At 41.2% G+C, this 25,110-nt stretch overlaps 1 protein-coding gene across 3 annotated transcripts in view; it reads right to left on the bottom strand.

The window, feature by feature from the left end:
• Window positions 1–25,110, bottom strand: part of CDS1 (CDP-diacylglycerol synthase 1) — a 287,455-nt gene that overhangs the window by 111,530 nt on the left and 150,815 nt on the right. For all 3 annotated transcript variants that reach the window (XM_090139027.1, XM_090139029.1, XM_090139028.1), the window contains one exon: window positions 24,203–24,353. The gene's annotated coding sequence lies outside the window, so the exon portion shown is untranslated. The remainder of the gene's footprint in view (window positions 1–24,202; window positions 24,354–25,110) is intronic.

Below are 25,110 nucleotides of genomic sequence, written 5' to 3'. Positions count from 1 at the left end.
TGTTCCTTTTAAATTTTTTCATTGTTATCAACATGATCTTCACACTGGAAAGCTGAAAAGGGTCATAAGTAGATGTGTGCTCTACATACATGTGTACCTTGCTGATCTCACAGGTCTGTTAGAAGTAGAACTCACACTCACAGCTGACATAGCTCTGACACTAAATCTCAGTAACACAGAATCTCTCAAAGGCACCACAGCATGCCAGGGGGCATGAATATCTGCGGAAATTAAATACACGCATTGCATCCAGCAAAACCTCTAACCTAACTAAATGCTTCCCAATGTCTTTGCTCCATCACCTGGCCAACACTCATTGCTTTACACGGGCAGCTCCTCAGAATGCAGCTTTCCTTCCTTAGTTAACTTGACCATGGCTCAGCTGAACAAATAAATTGTTTCAGTTCACTATTTTTATCTTGGGTTCAAATCCACACCCAGAGATCACTCCTTCCCATCTCCTCTTGCTGCAGTACTTTCCCAGCTTCTCCTTACAGCAGGGCAGGGGAGCTCCGAACATCCTGTCCCAGCCTTTCCCAGGGGCTGCCATGCTTTCCTACTTCTCAGGAAGAGAGAAAAGCAGGAAAATACATCCAGCTGGTATGGATGTATGTCTTCTCCCCTATTTTTACTTTTTTTAATTAAGTTTTCAAAGTATTTGTACACCAAAACATGACTTGGCTGTTTCACATGATTTTCCTTTATCCCAACTCAGAGACTACCAATGAACACCACAACTCTTCATAAGGAAGCTGTAATTGCTGCTTAAATTGCTAGCATCCTCAACAGCATCAGATCAGACACCTCTGACAAAGTCAATCAGCCGTTGCCCCTTTGCAGCACGTCCTTCTCACAACATTATCTCCTCAGTACACACTAAGAGGCTATTACGTACACCCGCAAGATCCAAATGATCTCCAATTTTAAAATAACTGGTGTCTTAGCTAAGAATATAGTGAGAACAAGGACATTCTACTAGATTTTCTACCTCTCATCAGCTGATTCTTCTCCACAGCATCTCTCCTTCTCATACACACACTCAGGGTTCATTTTTCTGTTGACAGGAGGAAGCGGAGTGTTGCTGAGCTTGTTTCACCACTGCAAAGGAAGCTGTCATTTCCAACAGCTGCAAACATTGCAAGCAAATTAACAAGACAAATTAACCAAAACACCAGGTGCGATTCATCTACCAGTTCACATGATTGACATGCATCTCCACCCACCTACTATTACCTTAATGAAGATGCCATAAAAACTCCTAGTTACCTCAATGAAGATGCAATAAAAAATCCTAGTTACTTAAAAGTCAGTAATTAGTATGGTTTAAGCATGTATAAACTAGAAGCTGTCAGGCCATGCACCCAGTGGGGTGGCTATTAGTGAAATGAAAAAGGGAAGGTCTAGAATGCAAATCAGAGGCTCTGTGAGCTGAATAATTTCACTTTTGTGAGCAGCCTGATAGATATTCCATCAGTAAGGGAGCTTGCTCCTCTCTCCTGTGTCCACCACTCCAGAAGTGCTGCACCACAGCACACCTTTGGCAGCTACCCCCTAGGCAATGCAGAGGGGCTGGCCCTAACACAAGTTGGGCAAGTGGTATGTTTGGATGGTTAAGGCTTGTATCAGTGCTCAATTATGCAGACAAAATTTAGGTGAAAGCATCTACCAATAATCTGTGGGTACACATATAGCCAGGAGTGCTGGTACTTATCTGAGGAACAGCCATCACCTCTCTAGGAGGTTGCAGTGAGAAACTGCATTTTCATTGGTAGAACTGCTGGGGAAAGCAACTCCCTTTTAGCTTGCAAAAAAAATCCCCACCTTCAAATCGCTCTGTTTCTTTTCAGCGCAAAATTACTTTTCACTGGTCTAATGGGGACTCACAGAATAAAACCCTTTCTATGACCCTGCCTGACTGTGATCCAGTGTGATAACTACATCACGGGGACAGTTGAAAGTAGCAGATTAAACTGCATGGAAGAACTTTTTCCTTATGATTGGGTATTAGGAAAAATTTCTTCTCAGAAAGATGGTGGGGACGTGGCACTGAGGGACCTGGTTAGTGAGCATGATGAGGATGGGCTGGGGTTGGACTTGGTGATCTTAGATGTCTCTTCAACCTTAACGATTCTATGATTGTTATGCCACAATAGGTTATCAATTACGTGTGGAGAATTTCAGCTCATTAACTAGACAGTGGTGTATTAATGTAGTCTGAGTGTCACATCTGTTTACTCCACCGGACTGTCTGGTTTAAAAATCAAACACGCACCAGATCTGGGACTACAGCAAGCTTGAGATAACAGATCAACTTGTAATATCAGCTAATATTCTGGGGAATAGCAAAGTTCTGCCTTCGTACGTACCAAAGGTAGTGGCTGCTTTAATGTATATTGTAAACTTAACTGCAAATTCCTAGCAGCTGATCCAAAACAACAATCAAAAGTAAATCTCCACAGCAGAATAATTCTAAGCTTTTGAAACGCAGATCATCACTTGAATTATTTGGCTGAGCTCATTCTTTTGTCTTCCACTACAGAAGCCAGTACCTCAAAAGAGGTACCTCTTGAAAGAGATCAAAATGTGGTTCATTGCCAAGTCAAGAGTATTTGTTTTAAGGGTTGTGGGTTTTGCTGTTGATCATTTGTGCTGTTTCTGTTGTGGGTTCTTTTTTTGTTTGTTTGTTTTTTAACATGACTAATATGGAACCACAAAGATCTCGCAGAATAAACAGAAGAAATGTTAGGGGTCTTTTTTTAATAGAAAATTTCCTAGTGATGATTAGCAGGCTAGGGAATTTTTACTTCACAAAGAGACACTATAAAGGAAGTGGCTGTTTATCCAGTTCCTGGGAAAATAACTAAATGCTAGCTGGTATTTATTCAGCTGAATGATTAGAATAGCATTTGCTTCTATACTTAAGGTTGTGTCAGCATTTCCATTATGAAACTTAGCACTTAAGAAAATCAACCCAGAAGCAAATTGGTTAATAAATAAAAGTAACCCCAATAAATCAAATTAGCTTTTTATGAAGTTAAATTGCTTTTTAAAATTCTGATGATTTAAAAAGATATTGAAAAGAACAAAGAGATGTTAGTAGCAGAAACCCTTGAGGATATTTTGGAACTGAGAAATATTTAAGATGTCTGTATGGTAAGATTTGAGAAGTGCCTACTATTTTTTATCAGTACATATCAGAATAAAGACAAAATTGGGAATCATCTCCAGGACAACGTTGCCGTGTAAAGTTATTCTTCTGTACGGACAGCAATTGACTCCTAGTATGAATTTCAGATAATTTCTGTGATATTTTTCATCTTTTTTAAAATGTTATTGTTTATTAGGGGCTGGTTTCCCACTACAGAATTTCAGTGAACTGAATTATCTTGATAAGGATTTTGATTAATATGATTAAAAAGCCTTTTCTCGATAATTACCAAGTACTATTTCATTTGAAAGATATTGACACTCTCCTGAATATTTAAGGCATAATAATTTTCAGTCACGATAACAAATCACCATATGCTTCTACTCAGGCAATATATGTGTACCCACACTTTCAGTCCTATTAAATTGAAGCTACTCTGGTGTGCAGTTATACACTTGAACAGCTTTTTGAAAAATTGTTGTCTACAGTTTTTTCTACAAGCAATAGTACTGAACAAATCCAAAGTACTGAAACTGCTAAGTTTGAGTGTACAAAAGGATTTTTGCCAGAGTAATATATATGCATATACACAAAACCAAAGCACCTTAGCTAATCCAAGTGCAGAAGGCTATGACTTAAAAATTGCTGAATTGTGTGGTGAGCATGGCCCTTAGAACCCAGCTGCCTCTTGAGATGCCAGTTCATTCACTCCATGCTCCAGCACCTCATCATGCACCATTCTCTCTCTTCCCCAGATCAATGCCCCACCACCTTATATTCCTTAGGTATGAGGCAGCTTCTTGTCTCAAATATTTGGAGAACTGATACTTCTCACTCAGAATGTTTCCCTTACTGATATATCTCTTGTATTTACATCAGTACTTCTTTCACCCAACATTAACTGCCTGAGGATGAGAAGGATGACCCATGGATGTCACCACTCAATGTGCTCCATTACTCTCTTAAAACCAAAGCTTATCACTGCAGAAAGGTTTGCATACAGGAACAGCTCACTGCACTGGTACAACATAAATCCTGTTATTATTGATAACATTTTTATATAACTTAATCCACGGCTCTGCTGCTCCACTGGTGAAACCAGATTATCAGAAACATTTGTAACATTGGTCCTTCCTAGGGTAACCCTCTGAAGCACGATCATTTATTTATTTAGTCTCCCTTATTTCAAATGGTTAAGATGATTAATGCAGCTCCCTTTACTGCAGTGACCTCTGCTTTCTGGGGGCTGTCCTTGAAGGACATCGGCTTAAGGAAAATGCTGATAAATCTCATCTCTCCATGCAAATGATGACTCTGTTAGGACCTGCAAATACCTACTTCATAAACGTGAAAATCTGCTGGAAGAGACTTAGAAACTTCACTGGATGTGGCAATAACCCATATTTAAAAAAAAAAAAAAAAAAAAAAAAGCTTCTATACTGAACAGCAGTACAACACAGCTTTGGAGAATGAATTGTGGCACAATTCAGATTGGCTGATGCAGCAGTAGCACATAGCCAGGTAGCTGAAATTTTCAGGGTGTAATCTTTAAGATAAAGAAGTGGGAAATGTTGCTGGTGACACCAGCAAACACCAGGGTTTTACGCAGGCAGTATCTCCACATTTGATATCTGTTATTGCAAGGACTAGAAGATTATTTTATGTTAGATGGATGAGGGACATTTCTCCACTTCCTGCCCCCACTCTCCAATTTACAAGCAGATTATGGTTTTCTTGGCCAGTATTTGTTTGCCAGAATGACTCACCATGCAATTCCTGTGAACAACCCCATTCCTCTCAAAAGTTTCAAAGGAGCTTGGTTAGAGCTAGGCTGGAGGGTACCCCATTTAAGCAGTCACAGAGAGCCTGTCTGACAACTCCCTTGGGAGACTTTCCACCATATTCACTGGCACCCTCCATACCAAAATCTGAACAACCTCTGTAAAATCAACAACAGCTGCAAAAGCACCCAGAACTTTGCCAAATATCCATTTGCAAGGCTGTAATTTTGCTCTCATTTAGCTCATAGGATTGCTCTTTAAGAAGCTTACTTCTTGTTTTCTATGTATGTCCACAGGGATGCGCTTAAAACAAAACTAAATCAGCAGCACATCATAGTTTCTGTGTTGAAAAGGCTTTTTCAAATGATGGACGTCAGTATCATCTACAAACAACAGATGGACTCGGTCACCTCTGAAAAACAGCAGCACTGGCTAAGCAGTAGTACAGTTGTAACCACAGTGCTCCAACAAGAGGAAGTCACCAAGATGTAGAAGTCTGCTGGAATTGGACTGCCTTCCCCCTGAATGCATCTGTCACAGGAAAGAATGAAAAGATCCTCCTCCCACTGCAAATCACACCTTGCCTGCAGATGGGAATTAGTCTTATACAGGCAGAGAACAAAATACCTTTCTCCCAACAAAAACAAGGGGAGTGCTGGAAGAGATGAAGGAACAACCCAACTGCTCCTCGTTGACTCGGTCATGGTTCCCTCTGATGTGTAATGCAGCTTAAAGAAGCATACCAGTCAGCATGTGATATCTAAGAAGGAGCTAGAACTACTAGCCAAAAATGGTTCCAAACTAAACAAATTTAACACTGGGTTGCATATTTGGTCAGCCAAATTATGTCTGTACTTAATTTGCACATGGCTGTGTATTTCTCTGAGTCAGCTGGACTAAGACGTGAGACATTGTAAGAAAACTTGCTCTTGCGGTACTCTTAGCTGAGTCAAAAGTAGGTAGCATCCAGGCATTCAGGAAAACCCTCTGGGTGAGACTTCCCACTTGCTTTCCAGACTGAGGAGGTACACACTTGTAAACCCATAAGTGAAAAAACCTGACTCTTCGACTTCTGAGCCAGAAGTCTGTGCCAAAGGGAGACAGCAGCAATGAGCCTATGCTTCATGTCCACTTTCGTAGAAGAAAGGTGCAGAGAGGATCCTGCCAAGGGCTGCCAGCATACCCAAAGAAGGGCAGTGAAGCTGGTGAATAGTCTGGAGTACAAGTCTTATGGGGAGAGACAGTGGGAACTGTGTTAGTTCAGTCTGAAGAAGAAGAGGCTCAGGGAAGATCTTATCACTCTCTGCAATTACCTGAAAGGAGCTTGTAACAAGGTGGGGGTCAGCCTCTTCTCCCAGGTAACAGCAATAGGAAAAGAGGAAATGGTCTTAAGTTGTGCCAGGGGAGGCTTCAGTTTGGATATGTTTCCTCTCATAAAGAGTGGCGAGACAGTGGCACAGGCTGCCCAGGGAGGTGGTGGAGTCACCATCCCTGGAGGTGCTTGGGAAACATGGAGATGTGGCACTGAGGGATATGGTTAGTGGGCATGGTAGGGATAGGCTAACAGACGATGATCTTCTTTTCCAATATTAATGATTCTATGATTCCATGAATGTCACTTTCATCCCCTGAGAACTCAGTCAGGAATGACATTGCAGCCTCTGGAGCAACTGCTTCTCCTCTCCCTTTCTTACAAACACGTTTTTTTAGCAGTGGGTTTCAAACTTCTGATGTTTTGCCTTGTTATTTCAAAGAATGAAATTACCCGTCAGGGATGTTTGCCATATAGTTTTACCACCACAGCAGAACTATTTTAAATACTTCTAGATTATTAAAGTTCTCCTTCAGGAATACTTCAGAAATAATTTTGCTGCCCTCTAGCCTACTGCTGAAAACTCCCTAGCAGGCTAGTGTTATCCTTCAGAACTGTTTCTGAAATAGCTTTACTCACTTCACTGTTCTTTTCATTACTATTGAAATCCTTCCAGAATGCTGAAGTTAACCTTCAGCAAGATGCCAGAATAACTTTCATGTTCTGGAAGGGTTTCAATACTGATTTAAAGGATATCAAAATGTACTCCTATCTCTTTTTGTTTTAGAAAAATGACTGTGGTGATAAAATATGGATGTATGGACTTCACTATGTTGTGATGTATGTTTATATCAACACACATAACCACTCAGGTAGGAATAACAGTGGGCCTGGAACTCTGAAGAAGTTATTTCCAAAAAGAGCTTCTAAAAATTGCCAAAGCATGAACTGAGGTGGCAACAGGGGATGTGGTTTTGTTTGCTTAAAAAACCTGCAAGTGAATTCTGCTGATCTTTCTCTGACAATGAAAGTTTTGATGGCATGAGCCAACTTCTTTGATTAAAATGAGTAAGATCACAAACCTTTGCCCTAAACCCTGAACCCAAAATAAATCTATCTTGAGGTGTGAAAATTTCCTTCTGCTTTTTTTGTTGCTGTGTATGTCTTGATTCAATAGGGGGAAACGTTCAAACACTGAACAAAGACCACGCTCATAATGTTTCAAGCTCCACAAGAAAATCACAAAATCCTGGGATGCACTTCTAAAATGCTCATCAACACCTGGCATTATTTAGAAAGTGTGGTGTATCTGACACAGAGAGCACTTACTATTCTCATCAGTTCCCATGGTTCAGGTCTCTGTATTAAGTCATACAAAAATATAAATCAGCTCCAGATTCCCACAGCTGACCTAAGCATTCTTGCTACTAGCTTGCTGCACACACCACAAAGGTTTCTACTTGTGTGAGGTGGAGAGAATGTGAAGGAAGCCAAAACTCCACCTCTTATGTCATTCGAATTAAGTGTGTAGCAAAAGAAGGAAATCCAAGAAGGCTTCTTTTCCAGCTCAGAGTCACCCTCAGAAACCCAGGGGGCACAAAGGCACCACACTCCTCAGCACTTCCACCTGGACAGCTCAGTCTGCTGTTGTTTATGGGATCCATTCTCAGGTTCATCCCCCTGCCTGGGCACCGTGGCCAAAAAGAAGATGCCTTGAGGAGGGCTGTGGGTACCAAAAGGCACAGGATGCTTTCAAGCCCTTCCAGAATAAAGCCTACTCAGTAATAGAGCCATTATTTAGGAAGGAATATTTGTGGTGGTTGCTGGCACTTTCAGGTTCCAGCACGAAGTCTTGGCTCTGCTGAAGACTAAAGCTCTGAACAGAATCAAGAGAATGAAAAAAAAAGATGAATACCTAAGTACTCACCAATTGTTTCTTTGCCTTCTTTGATTCAAATAGATTTTTGTCCGTCGGCGATTTTTCCTTCTCTTTTTTTTTCTGCAATTGCCTTCACAACCAGTGGGGATCAGCTAGGACCATGGGTCAATCGAACTTCTCAGCAAGAAGTCCGAAGAGTTTTGATTTAAAACAAAATCTTCTAAAAGGATTTCCTACTGTGTCAATAAAAAGTCTTATTAAATTTTCATAAGGTATCCAATGATGTTTTTAAAATGGTTTGTCATGAATGGAAGCCTGTAGCTAAACCAATACACAAATGTATTGATGTGACTTTCTGTGAACACCTTATAGGAATACTTTTAACAACACTACTATGCAGCTTAGAAACACAAAGTTTGGAGAATACGTTCGCATTTCATCTTTCTGTCATATAAAACCAAGACTGCACATTCTGTATACAAAGCCAACATCCTGCTGTATCTGGCCATAAAAACCAAAGGGCAATAAGTCTCTTTTTACCCCAGGCTGCTTTGTGACATTTTGCAGTTGTGCCCTTGCCTCCATCAGAACTGTGTTTTGAGACAGTGATCTCATTCTAACTGCATCACTATGGGATCACACGCTAGAGAAGCATCAACAGTAGGATCCAAGAGCAGATGCTTCAGTACAGCTAGCAAGGTCTTGCTCCTGCAAAACTCTCGAGCACAGTGTGAACATTAGGCACATGAGTGAGACCTAGGGATTATAGCGATCATAGCCTCATCATTGCAGGATTAAGGTTCATTCAGATGATATAAAGCAGTGACAGGTTCTCCTCTCCAGATTGTGAAAGTGCCTCTTGGATTCAAAGAGGACTTGCAGTTGTTTGGTTTATTTCATGGCAGGTTCATTTAATTATTGGATGCAAAAACATTAAATCTTTCCCATGTTCAGTACTGCATCCCTGATCTGTTTTTTTACAGTGCTGCTGCTGGAAGACTTAGAGTACAGTGGTAAAAGCAGTCTTGATGATATTCCCCGCCCCACCACATATTTTCACTCTTTCCCAAGTTTCCACTTCTGAATACCAGCTATTCCTCATCACAAAGGGACCTTTACTACAACAAAATATTATTTTAAAGCCATACTAACAGTAATTAGAGGCAATCGAGTTTTATCAACTAACACAAACTGTGGGATTTCAGACTTGGATTTCAGCTGGTATTTTAATGAAGTGTGCGCTAACAACACAAAATCTTCTGTCACTCCAGCAGCTGAGTTTCATATACAGACCTTTGGTAGGGAGACCATGTGTTAACACTCAGATGCTTACAGCACATGAGCACACACACCAGCAGTCCATAGATCCATCACTTAGGTCAATTTTCTAACCTGCTTTCCCACCCCAGCAAAGGACCTGATGAAGTGGGCACAAGCTCTTACTCAGGCCCTAGTCAAGCCGATTACAAAAAAGCAACACTTTCTATTCCAGCCCCTACATCCGTACCCCCTGGCATGGCACCCAGTACTTTCACTGTCTGCACACACTACAAATGCTGCTATTTCTTGTGGACTTCACAGCTGAGGCTGATCCTGTGACCACCAAGGCAGAAGAAAATTTTGACACCAACAGAAGTGGGTGATGGGATCCTGCTTGTGGTGTTGCACTGGGGAGGAGACCAAGTGCTGGGGCCTTTCAGATTGCAAGCTAATTGGATCGAGTCTGTCAACCAACCTGATTTTCATGTCCTACAAAATTCTGCATAAAATTTTTACTGGCTAGAAATCTTTCACTGTGGGGGCTTCAGTGCAAATGTTTCATCACATGTAGCCACCTTGATGGGAAGTAAATACTCAAACTCAAAACTGTAGGAAGGAACTGGGAACAAAGATCCTACTGGTAGTTAGCAAGTTTCTTTCATGCATACAAAAAGAAAACCTTCCAAGCTAAAGCAAAGATTGTAATTTTGCAGCTACATTCAAAGGTACGAGGTTTTTTCTTTTCTCTGCCAGTTAGCCACACAGTTTCATACCATACACTACACATTCTCACCAGAATAACCATCTGTTCATGTTATCTCTATGATCCGCTGGTAAAACAACCAACAGGTATACATCAAGCCTAGAAAGAACAACAGTAAAATTCTATTGCACAAATGCATTAAGTGTTTCTTAAAGCCACCAGAAAGCTCACACACTCATTTAGAAGGGTTTGTGTCTCCACAGAGCAGGAATTCCAGCATTCACAAGTGAATTTCTGTGAAGCTTTTTCCTCTAAATTTCATCTCGACACAAATCACAAGAACTAACGAGACTACAGCTTTGATGAAGAGGTTTTCTTTTTTAAGCAGCTGGTCATAAATGATCTTATGAACTTGATACTGAAGATGAACTACCAGGCTTATTGGTACAACAATTTGATTAACTTTGAATTCATTATATGCAGTATTGCTATTTGAATAATCGCAAATTATTCCAGAGAAAAGCAGTATGACTCAAATTAAAGCTTTGCTCTTTACAGATGTGAGACTGGTGCTGAAGATGAGCTACTCAGTTGAATTATATTGTAATCTGATTAGTCTAGAACATCTATCTACTGCATCAGCTTTCTAATTTAAGATAAATGAAACAAATGAAAACTCCCTTCAATTTGTTCAGATACCTAATGACACGGCCTGTTTTCAGCTGAGACATCTTTCTCTTATCTTGACACAGTTGTAAATGTTTTTCCTAACATCCATTGCTGTTGATGCCAAAAAAAAGTAGCTTTAGGCTTTGGATTCTTCTGCTGACTGGGATGGCTGCAAAAAAGGTGACAGCCTTGTAACTAAAGGGAAGAAATTTGGAGAGGAGAAAAAAGATGCTTGCTCAACATGCATGGCCCAAAAATACGATAGTGGAGAACAAGTACAATTACAAAAAAGCCTAAAGCCAGCTCTTGGAGCAACAATGCCTGCACACACTCCTTGCACACACACACTCAGTGCATGAGGTTCAGGAGCAACCTTCCTACAGGTGGTCTGCAGCTAAGTTCTTCAGCTTACCTGTGAGCTTGATGAAGGTATAAATAGGCCTATTGGAGTTATAACCTGTGATACCCAGGGCCCACATGCAGTGACATAGGAAGCATCAATATGATGCTTCAGTTCTCACTACTGAAAGACAAATAATGACACAATTAGTATCATTTTTAAAAAGAGAAGTGTGGCCTAAGATCTCAACACTGAGAGATGGTTTGAACTACCCTATTAGCTGGGCTTGAATTCAGAGGGGGAATCCTAGGTGTAATTTCACGACAACTAACAATAGACAAAACACTACACGGTAAGATTTAAGTTTCCTTAGAGTTCAAGCTTTTCTGTGTTTGACACAAGAAATCTCAGGAGTACTTCAGATAACAGCTTGTAGAAATTGTGATCAAGCATATTTTGAACTTCTGTTACTACTGCAGAAAAATATTACTGCGAAATGTGTCATTTTGCTACTCTCCTTTACAAGAAACACAGGAATAAGTAAAGCTGTTCTCATACAAATATAGACATGCACAGATGATGTTGGATGCGTATTGTCCTACCAGAAGAATCTGAAAGATCAAAGAATTCAGATCCCTTTTTCCCAGGAAGAGGGAGATGTTCAAAGTTAAGTGGGTAGATAAAAAAAAATGTGAGGAAGCCTGAATTTGTGCTTAGCAAGTATAAGAACAGACAGAACGGCTGGACAGATGGACATACAAGGAGATGAGAACAAATAGTGCTAAACAAGTATTTCCAGCTGAAGGCTAAACTAGACAATCACAATAGTCTCTTTCTGCTCCCAAATCTGAAAGCCATTTATATACATGTAAACACAGGACCTGCATATATACAGATGTTTGCGTGAGTAACTCAACCAGGCTCTGTAACAGTACACACTGTAGCACACCTAATTCTACTAAGTTCATTCTAATGTTTTTATTTCCCAGGTGGTATTCAGAGAAATGCAACATAAATTGGTAACTACTTAAAATGCAGTCAGAGGAAGATTCCTCAGGACTAATGTATATTGTTATTTTATATCTGTTATCCTACCAGCCAGGAACAACTCAGTACTTGCTTCAGTGGACTACCCTATCATTTAACAGTCTCAGAACAGCAGTCAGCTGTCTTCAGCTTCTTCCACAATGACCACAATTGTGTCAGGAAGAATATATTAGATGGTACCAAAATGTCAACTCCTCTTTCAAAATAATCTGTTCTAACAACTTCTCTTTTTTTATTTGAGTGCATGGTGAATGTTTCTAATTGTTCAAAATGAACTGATGGAATTGTTTACTGAACATTACTGACTATAATGTGGTATGTGAGCAGCATCGGTTAAATGTAGTTGGTTCTTTAAACCACTTCCTCTTGTTTATCGTCTTTTTGAACCACTATAGCCCTTTCAACCAAGTTATTTTGTGAGTCAAAGCCACTTGAAGAAAGGAAGATGCTTTAAAAGGATTTCAAGAATTTGAAATTTGTTTCGTACTGGAGAAAATATTAAAGCATTTCTAAATTTCCACACAGACAAACTGTAATTAAAATTAGTCTAGGACAGATCAAAATTGCTTGCTTATATTTCCTGACAATTATCCATACTCAAACCACTCTGGCCTTGAAGGTGGATTAATGCAGCTTCCTCATAGACATGGGCAAAGAGGCAGAGTGCTTCAGCTCCCACATTCACACCAGTGCTTAACAACCGCCATACTGGAAGAACAGCCAGATTTGTACAAACAGCTCCCGTATCCCACTGTAAAAAGGTGGGAGGCCTGAAGTTAATGGGAAGTGCCTTGGCAGATCTTTCACTCAGTTAGCAGGAGCCAATGGCCCCAGCAGTGCCACAATGCATGGTCCAGTTGGCAAGCCCAGATTCCCTCCAGTCATACAGGAAGGCCCTGCTGATCCCTGCTATGGAGCCAACTTTCCTTCCCTTGCATTTATTTCAATTGCAATCATAGAATCATAGAATGGTTTGGGTTGTTAGGGACTGTTAAGACCATCTGGTCCCAACCTCCTGCTATAGGCAGGGACACCTCCCTCTAAACCAGGTTGCTCCAAGCCCCATCCAGCCTGGCCTTGAATGCTTCTAGGGAGTGGGCATTCACAACCGCACTGGGAAACCTGTTCCAGTCTCTCACCACCTTTACAGTAAAGAATTTCTTCCTAACATCTAGTCTAAATCCACCCTCTTCCAGTTTAAAACCATTTCCCCCCCATCCTGTCACTACCTGCCCTTATAAACAATCCCTCTGCAGCTTTCCTGTAGGACTCAGGTCCTCCCAGAGCCTTCTGTTCTCTAGGCTGAAAACCCCCAGCTCTCTCAGCCTGTCCTCATAGGGGAGGTGCTCCAGCCCTCTGATCACCTTCATGGCTGTCCTCTGGACCCACTCCAACAGCTCCATGTCTTTTTTATTTTGGGGGCCCCAGAACTGAATGCAGTACTCCAGGTGGGGTCTCACAAGAGCAGAGTAGAGAGTCAGAATCACCTTCCTTGATCTGCTGGTCACACTCCTCTTGATGCAACCCAGGATATGACTGGCCTTCCAGGCTGCAAGAGCACATGGCTAGTTCAAATTGAATATTTCATCAATCAACACTCCCAAATCCTTCTTCTCAGAGTTGCTCTCAAGCCATTCTCTGCCAAACCTGTATCTGTGTATGGGATTGCCCCAACCCAGGTGCAGGACTTGGCACTGCTGAACTACATGAAGTTGCCTCTCAAGCCTGTTGAGGTTCCTCTGATTAGCATCCCTTCTCTCTAGTGTGTTAACTGCACCGCTCAGCTTGGTGTTATCTGCAAACCTGCTGAGGGTGCATTCAATCCCACTGTCCATGTAGCCTACAAAGATGTTAAATAACACCAGTCCCAGCACCAGTCCCTGAGGAATGCCACTCATTACTGGTCTCCACTTGGACATTGAGTTGACCGCAATTCTCTGAGTGCAACCATCCGGTCAGTTCCTTATCCAGCAAGTGGTCCAATTATCAAATCCATTTTTCTCCAATTCATCAACCAGGATGTCATGCAGGATAGTGTCAAATACTTTATACAAGTCCACACAGATGACATCAGCTGCTCTTCCTTTATCCACTGAGGCTGTAACTCCATCATAAAAGGCCACCAAGTTTGTCAGGCATGACTTGCCCTTGGTGAAGCCACGTTGATTACCATGAATCACCTCATCTTTATTTTCCATGTGCCTTAGTAGAGCCTTTGGGAGGACCTGCTCCATGACCTTGCCAGTCACTGAGGTGAGACTGACTGGTCTGTCGTTCCTCAGATCTTCTTTTTTCTCTTCTTGAAAATGGGTGTTATGTTGCCCCTTTTCCAGTCAGCGGGAACTTTACCAGACTGCCATGGCCTTTCAAATATAATGGGTAGCAGCTTGGCAGCTTCAAACTCCAGTCCCCTCAGAACCTATGGATGGGCCTTGTTATGACCCATGACTTGCAACCTTCAGGTTCTTTACACGATCTTGAATCTGATCTTCACTTACTGCAGGCAGATCTTCCTTCTCCAAGTTCTTACCTTTGCTTTCTGCAGCTTGGGCAGCGTGGCTAGAGCCCTTGCTGGTGAAGACTGAAGCAAAGAAGTCTCTGAGTACCTCAGCTTTCTCTGCATCCCTCACAATTAGATCTCCAGTTTCCTTCCAGAGAAAGTCCACATCTTCCCTGGCCTTCATTTTATCACTGATATGCCTGTATAATTTCTTCTTTTTCCCCTTTATGTCCCTGGCTAGTTGTAATTCTATCTGGGTTTTAGCTTTCCTAACCTGATCCCTGGCTGCTTGGACAACTTCTTTGTATCTCTTCCAGGTTATCCATTCCTGCTTCCACTCCCTATAGACTTTCTTTTTGTGCTTTACTAAGCCCAGGAGCTCCTTGTTGATCTATGGAGGCCTCCTGGCATTTTCGCCTGCCTTCCTTTTTCTCAGGATGCACAGCTTCTGGGCTTCAAAGTGGTCCTTGAATATTGACCAGCTATCTTGGGCCACTCTTCCCACCAGGGCTTTATCTCATGTTACCCTGCCACACAGTTCCCTGAAGTATTCAAAGTCTGCTCTCCTGAAGTTCAGAATAGCAAGCTTGTTGCACGCACTCTTTGACACCCTAAGGATCTTGAACTCTACCATTTTGTGATCACTAGTAATACTGCTTTGTCTCAGCCATTTTTTTTACAGCTCATGAAGTATCTCTCACAATAACTGAACTAGCAATGATTGCATGGTTCAGACACATTAAATATTAATTTATAATACATTAAATATTAGATAAATAGATAGAATTAAATTTCAGAAACAAAAAATTATTTTAAATTACAAGCTTTGCATTCTATTTCACATGGCAGAGTTTTATGTTTCTACACACCAGCAGCAGAAGTGTGCAACTGCTGGCAGCTGTGAGATGTGCTTGTTGGTGATCTACAGGAATGCCTTTCAAATAAAGAACAAAGATGTCTCTCCATGGCTTTGAAAGGTCTCTGTCTCTTTTCGAGAATCAAGGTATTCACTGATCACATGGTGAAATGAAGACCTGAGTACCTGGATACAGGTGACAGACTTACTGAAGGAATGTTTTAAAAGAATGACAAGAAAAACCCTAATGATTAGTTACCTTCTAACTAGCTAGGTAGATAATACTTCCCTTTATTTCTAAAACACATTACTACATGGTCTCCTCTATTAAAGCAACTTGTTTGTCCAACAATAAATTAAAACAGAGACAGAACACAGAACAGTCCTGTAAATAGACATTCTCAGCTCTTCCCTACAAGGAATTATGAGCTTTTCTGATAGCAAGAGCATCACACTTCTATTATCTTACTGGAGGAAATGATAATAAAGATACAATAACAGAAATAAAAGCATTTAAAGAATTTTAGAATTGAAAGAAACAAATTGTTTTGTTAAAAAGGAAATAATTCCATTGTAAAAACTTATGGAAATGAAAATTCAAAAAAGATGGTGAAATAAAAGATCATCACAGAATAAATATTTTACAGAACAGCTGTGAAATGACTAATATTGGTAGCCAATAAGCATACGACTAAGTCGTTCTTTTTCTCAGCAGAAGAAAATACTCATTAATGAAGAATAATGTTCTGAAAATGTGATCTAAGTGCAGAAAAGTGGTGTTTATCTTTGGCTTGTGATGCTGACATCAACAATAGAGCTCTCATATTAACCTACTGCCCTTAAAAATAAACAGAAGTGCACTTTAATCTCGGCATTTCTACTTTTAACTGAGATTAGTCCCTCTACTTTGTTGCACTACTATTAAAGTGCGAGAAAACATGGAGAAATTAAGCAAAAATTATGAGTACTTTTTAGAGCACAAGAATCTTACTAAATCCTACTTCAGGCTCTTATGTCAAAACATTTCTAAGATGCATGAAGCCCTGCACTATTCCAGCTTTATGGCAACAATCATTTGTATAAAACATTTTTAAAAGTATTTATGTTCCTAGTGTTACACATTAGTCCTTGCAAACACAGCCCTCCATGTTTGCCTCTCTGCAGTACCCATATATTTGTTACCAGAGTTTCAAAGTAGGGCAGACCCCAGAAGTGTTGACTTCTTCAGGCTCCTATCCAGCACTCCCGAAACCGATCCGAGTTGCGCCTTTGATTTCAACTGGAAATGGATCAAGGCCTTAATTTGGTGATTAAACAAACACTGTGTTTTTGAAAAGCTCTCCCTTGAAGTGGAATTCATGCAGGGTGAAGGATAAGAGAAGGCAGAGGCGCAGCTATGGCATTGCTCAGGACCCAGTGGGTCCTGCTGTCCTTGCTGAGCAGGTTCCCAACAGCAATGTCCTCCAGCACTCCCCTATGGAACTGAGCTGTTCTCAGTGCAGAGAAGCAAATCCCTTTCTTCCCCCATAGCTCTCTTTACACAGCACACATCTACCTCCTTGTTAGTATCAAAGTCCCCATTTCTTTGTCAGTGAAGAACAGGCAGAAACTGAGAACAGATTAGATGAAGACTGCAATGACCCCAAATAGAGCATTTAATGGAAACAACAAAAGAAGAACACACTGGATTACAAATAGGGCAACAGAACTGACCCAGAGTCCTGTTACCAAGATTTCCGCTGCAGGCCTAGATGGAGTGATTTGCTGTCTGCCACTGCTCCCTGAGGGCATTGCTCAGTGTCTCCAGTGTTCTTGCAACTGAGAGTTTTCCTGCCAACCTGCCTGGGACATGCTTTCCCCCGAGAAGCAGTGGGTGAAAAGTCATGCTAAAATGCTGCTTTGAATCTGTTCATTTAAGAAGTTATGATTGCTTTGCACAGAAGAGACCGTTGGGAAAGAAAGATCAATTTCCTTTGCTGAGCTGCTCCAGCATCAAACACATTACACAAAGCACTAAAACGCAAACAAGCTTAAGTAAGGTTGACCTTAGTAAGCACAGATAGCAATGTAGTAAAAAGTTCTAGCCTGAAATCTCCAGTTAACACATTCTAAGTTCCATGAAAATGCTCCACTGGTATCAGAGCCATTGAAACATCCAAAAAACAGAAGAAAATTAAATGACTTTTTCAGTCACTCTAAACAAATTAGAAAGAAACAAATGTTTTGATCAAAACAAAGGAATTTAAAAAAAAAAAAAATCAGTTAGCAAATATACTCTCTTATCTGTTTCTACCTGTTTACAACTTTTGGTCTACTCTAAGTGCAGCCTTTTCAGGCAGCTTGATCCTCCCCGCGCTTGCTGTGCATTAGTGCATTTGAAGTTATCCACTGCTCAGAAAGTTGTGGGTTTTTTTTTGTTTGTTTGTTTGTTTTTAAATTGTTCTTCATTATATTAGGACACAAATGCCAAAACTTAATGTGACTGCCGTACCCAGGAGACTTCTGAGCTGAGAGAGCAGTGAGCTATATATTGATTTGAAAACACATACTGGCTCTTCTCCAGAGGAGCAGGGAGGCAAAGAGAAGGGATCAAATTTGCCAAGAAAGGTTCAGGTTGGACAGAAATGTTTCTTCTCAGAAAGAGCGCTGAGGCATTGGCACAGGCTGCCCAGGGAGGTGGTGGAGTCACAGCCCCAGGAGGTATTCATGAACCCTGGAGATGTGGCACTGAGGGACATGGTTAGTGGGCATGGTGGGGATGGGTTAATGGTTGGACTTGCTGATGATCTAAGAGGCCTTCTCCATAGAACTCTGTGATTATATAAGATTTCCAGCCAGTACTGTCATATGTCCTAGCATCTTCCTGGTGTGCTCTGCCTCCACACTGCTTCATCCACAGTTAGAATTAAGAGTCAAGGACCAGCTAGGAATAGCGTGTGCTCATCATATCAACAATGCTGGTGGGACAGAAGTCAGTGACCAAATAATGAATGAGATGACAAATCCACATAATGATTGTAAGCTGCCTGTTGGAAGGAAGAAAGGGAGAGAAGGAAAAGAAAGGAAAAAAAATCCCCTTTCTCAGGTGCTTCTGCAACAGTTCTCTCATGCTGTTCATCCATCTCCCTGCATTCAGTCAGCCCTGGGGAGCAAGCCTGGCTGCAGCGAGAGGCACATTCCACACTCTTGGCTGGATGTGTTGGAAACCTTTCTTCAGAGTGGGGCCGCCCACCTCCTGCCAGGGTGGAACATCACACCCTCATGCTTGGTTTGCTCACACAACTCTGGCTCAAGGGACCTTCACAAAAACACATCAATTTCCAACACAACAGATAGCCCATTTCTTAGCACATGCTTATTTTTCGGTCATTTCTCATTTGCTCTTTGCATTCATCAGGAGCCAGGTGAGACAACAAGCACTTATCAAAAGACCTGCCTTTTCCTTTTAGCCTGAAAAATTCTCTGTAGATGCAACTATGGCAGACAAAAGATGTTTCATCTCCCATCAGCTCTAGCAGGAGTTTTACGGCTCACTGGAACTCTGCTTCCTAAACGCACATCTCCTGAGAGTTCAGAAAGCTGCGCATGAATATGTAGGTATGCACCAGGCAAGCAAAGCAGATGTTGCACTGATCTCTGCTGGGGCATCTCAGATCACAGAAACTAACCTGTGACATCCTTTCCAGCTGCCCATTTAAACATCTCCTCCTCCCCTAAAAAATAAACACTACAGCCATGCCCCATCTGCATTCCTATTAATAAAAGCAAATACATTTTCAATCAAACCAAAGTGCAAGTACAGAAGCCTATTGAAAACGAGTGCCAACACTTCCCATCAGGAAACAACAGTGTGCTCGCACAGGGAATGCAATGAAGACACAGCCTGATGAGGTCCTCCCACATTAAACACCTTTTTAAACTATGATATAAGAAGAATGGCTTTAAGTTGCACCAGGAAAGGTTCATGTTGGGTGTTAGGAAACATTTCTTCTCAGAAAGAGTGGTGGTGCACTGGCACAGATTGCCCAGGGAAGTGGAGTCACTGTCACTGGAGGTGTTTAGGAAACTTGGAGACATGGTCAGTGGGCATGGTGGGATGGGCTGGGATCGGGTTTGGAGATCTCAGAGGTCTTCTCCAACCTTAATGATTCTGTGATTCTATGATTCTAAGCATGACTCTGTCACTTTGCTCTGTATAACACTGTATCGTTTATAGGGCAGTGAAGGAAAAAGATTCATTCTTTTGCACTGAAGAAATAAGAAAAATCTGACAGCAGCTTCTACAAAGCGCAGACCTAACACTGCTCTTTGGCTGACAACACCAACTACCGATAACTATACAACTTAAACAAGAAGGATGTAATGACTCAAGATGAAGAAACAAATAAAAACAAAACCAAACAATTATCAGTAGGAACTTCCACAGATCTTAACCTTCAAGTAGACATTACCTCCACTACACAGTGAGAATGGGCTCACTAAAGAAAGCATATGGAGTCAGACCTGGAAAAGACGTGTACCTGACTGCAATTCTCTTCTGCTCAGAGCTGTGTGCTCAGCTCCGCTATGCTCCTCAGAAACTCTCAGCTTCCTTTTGGGCATGTGCTGGGTTGTTGTTCTGTTTGACTACAGTTAATCTGGTTTAAACTTTAGAAAAAAATGTATTATAACAAACAGAGTGATATTGTCTCTTTTAAGCACAGGATACCATATAAACACATAGTTTCCTTTGTGTGTTCCTTCAGGGGCATTTTTGCAGCAGAGATGACATATCACACACAGCTACAAGTTCCCAAATTCAAAAGTTCCAGTTGCTGACAAGCTTAAAGAAGCCATAGGGTAGCTTCAGCTGGGAAATTTGAGTTTCTGAACCCAAAATCCCAGAGTTATTCCCCAAAGACAACTAACATTACAATGTTACATGGCAAGCCAAACTGGCAGTCTGATAGCAGTGCTGGCAGGGTCAGGAACTACCTCCTGGCTAAAAGGGGGAACAAGAATAAGCAATAGGTGCACTTGGGTCCCACAGCCAGGAGAGCTGAGCCAGACACTGAGGACATTAGGACTGCAGGTTCCTCCACATTTAGGCTTCCCACACTAAATACAAAATATCAACTTTCTGACTGATCAATTTCCAACACAACATATTATTTGGGTGAGAACTTTGCTGCAATCATATACTACTACACTGTTGCTGGTATTTACCCAGCAACTTCACCCTCCTACTACTATGTATACCAACGGGGAAACACTGCTTAGCTGGAAGTTCTGGGAATGAAACTCAATGCCACTACAATGAGAAGGGACAACATCAGTGACTTCAGTGCAGCAGTCTGCTTGGGAAAACAGACATAGAAGTAATTGCTCAGATTATTCTGCCTCATTTTAAGGAAGACAGCAAGCGCCACAAGACTGGGATCTTCAGACAAACAAAACCACAAGTGCATCTGCAAGATGTTTGTTTAAATCTGCAATATTTCTTCTGTATCCTGAGAGTCCACTGAAAGTAACAAATAGATGATGCTTATTTTTCCACTATGGCTAAGTCAGAGAAGCTAATAATTTGAGAAGCTGGCATTCTGTGACTCACTTAGCCCAAGCGAGGCAGGCATAAACTGTGTGCTAATGCAGATGTTTGAAGGGGGAAAAAGCCGTATTTTCTCTGGGAAAGAACGAGGAAGTGACAGCCATTGAGATTTAAATGACAGTGTGTGACATTAGGAGCCACAATTAAAAGTCATTATGGGCTCCACAGTAACAAATTATCATTGGATGCTACTCCATCAGGAAAACAAATTAATAAATAGACCAGCGGCTTAAGTCAGGAGGGAGAAAAGACCAGGAAAAAAAGAAAAAAGAAAAAAAAAAAGAGACTGAGCTAAACTGACTTGAAGCAGAAGGCAAAGAATAAACCCAGATCACCGATAAGGGCTCCCTCGTGCACTCAGTGCAGACAAGATGGCTGTGGACTGAGAAGGCAAGTGGATCCAAGGTGCAGCATTCTTCTGTTAAGGTCAACCCAGAGTTTAACAGGGGAATGCTTGGAGAAGCTGCTCTTATTGCTCCTTTCCCCATTTATTTCACAAATGATGAAACCGTGTCTACCAAAAGCTTCTACCATGTCTACAAAAGCTGTCCATGTTTACCTCTGTGAAAGTGCTTGGTCCACAGTCATGGAAAACTTCTCCAACAATTGTGCTTTGGAAGCATCCACACCACAGAACTGAATAAGCCTGGGAGAGAGTCTCAGACTCCTGCACTGCTATTTGTGCATGTGCTCTTAGGTGTCTTTATGTGAGTGCTTTACAGAAAGCACTGCACAGCTGTGACTAGGGTCAAGCACCGAGAGATATGTCACAGCATCTGGGGATGTAGTTGTGGATACATTGGTAGCTGCTTGATAAACTCATAATAATAAAATTTAGCTAGCTGCTCTTCTTTTGCTGCTTTGTTATTTCCAGGTTTGGAAGTCATTATAGAGAGGTAAGTCCTATTCTTTTACATATTCCCAATTATTTGATGTAATATAATGAATGATAATAAGAATGATCATCAAATATTCCAATAGTTTCATAATACAAGTCAAACAGGTTACATTTCCCTGGCAGGGAAACTCTCTGAAAGTTACTCTTCAATGACTAAGCAGAAATGTTGGAGAGGGGGACTATGAGTTCCTGGATGGCTGACAACAGCCTGTTGTTCAGTCCCACATCTCTGATCTGAAAGTTTATACCTGGAAGTTACTTTCATTGCTGGCTGAGATGCACGGATGGGCTCTACTCAGCCCCTAAATCAATAATGGGACAGCTTGGGTTTCCTGAGCACTTGTATCAGTTCTAACTATAAGGGTGGGAAGAATAAAATAAAATAGAATAAAATAAAATAAACCAAAAAATAATAGATTACTATATTATAAAATACAAAAAGGACTGAGATGGTCCAGAGACTGGAGATCAGGGTTACGCTCCATACACACCAAAGCAAAGATCCTACTCAGTCATATGTGCTTGGAGGACAAAGTGCTGTTTCAAGAGGAAATGGCAGATGTAGTTCCCAGCTTGTGGTTGGCACCCAACCTCTTCTCTGTCCGTTCTTAGTGCTTCCTTCTCCTTCACTGACTACTCTGGGAGGCAGCACTGCTATAAACAAATACTGCTATGTCAGAACTCAACATACGAATTCTTTGTATGCTGCATAGAAACTAAGATCCTTCTTAATAAACATCACAGGTATAAGTTCATTACTTCAAAATCAGAGATTTAATTAGTATCATATATATCTGTTCAGCATCTAGCAGTCCTGAAAGAAACTGGAGGCCTACAGTGATAGAAGTAGAATTCTCTTGTTCAAATTTAAAATTATTACTGATAGGTGTTCTAACAAGAGCTCATCACTGTAGGTTGCCTTTCAGTTTAGCACAAAAACTTCTAAGAAGCATTTTTATTTCATCACAAAAGTCCAGTTCATAGAATCATAGAGTGATAGAATCATAAAGGTTGGACCAGTGACATCATTCAGTCCAGAGCCAACCCATCGTCACCATGCCTGCTAACCATGTCACTCAGTGCCACATCTCCATGGTTCTTGAACACCTCCAGGGATGGTGACTCTACCACCTCCCTAGCTAGACTGTCTCAGTGCCTCACCACTCTTTCTGAGGAGAAATTTTTTCTAATATCCAACCTGAACCTACCCTGGTGCAACTTGAGGCCATTCCCTCTCATCATATCACTGCAACCTGGGAGAAGAGGCTGAGCCCCACCTTGCCACAACCTCTTTTCAGGTCATAGTAGAGAGTGAATTCCTTCCATACACAAACTAATGTGGCTCAACCAGCACTTCAGATACAAGTGTCTGCACAGCAGGTATCAGAAAGCTGTCCATTCATATAGTCACACAGCGCAGTTTCCCCCCAAAGAACTTAACTTTTGGGCACACATCCCTAGAACAACAAAAAGCACAGTACTTCGTTCCACCTGCAGCTAACACAACTGATCTGAGTCTCCAGGGCAGGCACTTAAGTAAAGACAACAAATGCAATAGCAATACATAAATCTTTTACAATATTTGTATCATATCGAGGTAATCCCAGTTTTAACAAAAAGATCAGTAGCATATATTAAAAGGCCTGAAGAGAAACACTATGACCTTAGAGCCAGAAGAAAGCGGTTGATGCAGTAAGAGACAACAATCAGAACCTGATTATATATGATTACAAAATGATTATAACATCTCCTAAAACAAGAACCTAATGATGAGTGTTTAAAGCAAAAGGTTAATGAAAACCAAACTACATCATAAACTGAAACAGTAAAATGATGAATCAATTTAGAATCTCTAGCTTTGTAAATGAGAATGCCTTTGCACATTACCCAGAAGAATTCTGTTTCACTTTTCTTTTTTAGTACACACCATGCCTTTTTACACCTTGTTGTATTTATTAAACATTTTTTTTGACGCAGAACGGTTCATTTTCTGGGGGCTGATTTCTTTCTATAGAGGCATGTAAGCAGGTATGTATTATACTACTGACATACCTTTAGATATCTGGTGGAAAGTGGGGCAAGCCTAGCAAGACACACAGATGGCTACACGAGCAGAGTAACAATTGCAAAAAGCTGGCAAATTCATACACAGTGATTTGTAGAGATTTACTGCTGAATTTGGTGTCTATGGGAACCTGAAGTACTTCCCCTTGTTGACTCACGTTTGGAAGCACTGTCAGTAGAACGGGGCCATCAGAGTTTGTGCTGCTGTTTGCTGGGAACATCTCTCCTGCTCTCCCATACCAGATAGGCTGCAGAGCACTCTGGTAAAACATGACTGGCAGATTGAGGCAATCTTCTGGCACTTAACATCTGTAGGAAAAAAAATATTTTTTTTCCCCTCAAAAGCTGTTCCACTTTCAGAAAACTGAGCCTGACAAAAACCTGTCCCCATCCCCTCCCTGTTCTTCCCCCTAGCTCCCATCATTCACACCCAACGTATTTATTCTTTTATCAGATCAGAGAGCAGCATTTGGATTATTTCAAACAGCTAACGTTAATCATCAGGACAGAACCTGTGGTTGTTATGTGGTGGGTCTGCGCTCAGCTGTAAAACACTTCTTGCAGGCTCTTGCGTGAGCAATAGGCTGAGTGAAAGCAAGACCACCAAAGCCTGGGCTGCTGTCACAGAGGTGGCTGTTCAGCCTGAGGCTCCTATCGCCTTTCCTTTTTATCTTTGTTTAAAACAGAGATGCAAAGACAGAAACATCTCTCTTGGGCCATTCAACACATCTTCAATCACACAATGGGATGTCAGTAAATACCAAATAGATTTTCTTACTATTTAAATTAATCATTATTCTGTAATATAGCAAATATAGTAGCTATTGGGCTATTTTTTGTGTGCTATACCTCTAACTGTAAATGTAGCCCTTTGGTGAGTGGCATTCTCTTGTCAGTTTGAGAAGGCTCATCATTAATGAGTTATTCACATCTATTGTGCTCTCCCACTGAAACCTTTGTCTCCCTTCTTTGCTTCCCTGCTTCTAAAATAAAGGTTGTGTGTGAATGAGCATTTGCCAAAAAAAAAAAAAAGATAAAACTTGAACAGAAACGATGCTCCTGGAAA

This window comes from Phasianus colchicus, chromosome 4 (assembly GCF_987193195.1).
Source record: "Phasianus colchicus chromosome 4, bPhaCol1.hap1.1, whole genome shotgun sequence".
Taxonomy (NCBI): Eukaryota; Metazoa; Chordata; class Aves; order Galliformes; family Phasianidae; genus Phasianus; species Phasianus colchicus.
This window is presented reverse-complemented; position numbering and strand designations above follow the sequence as displayed.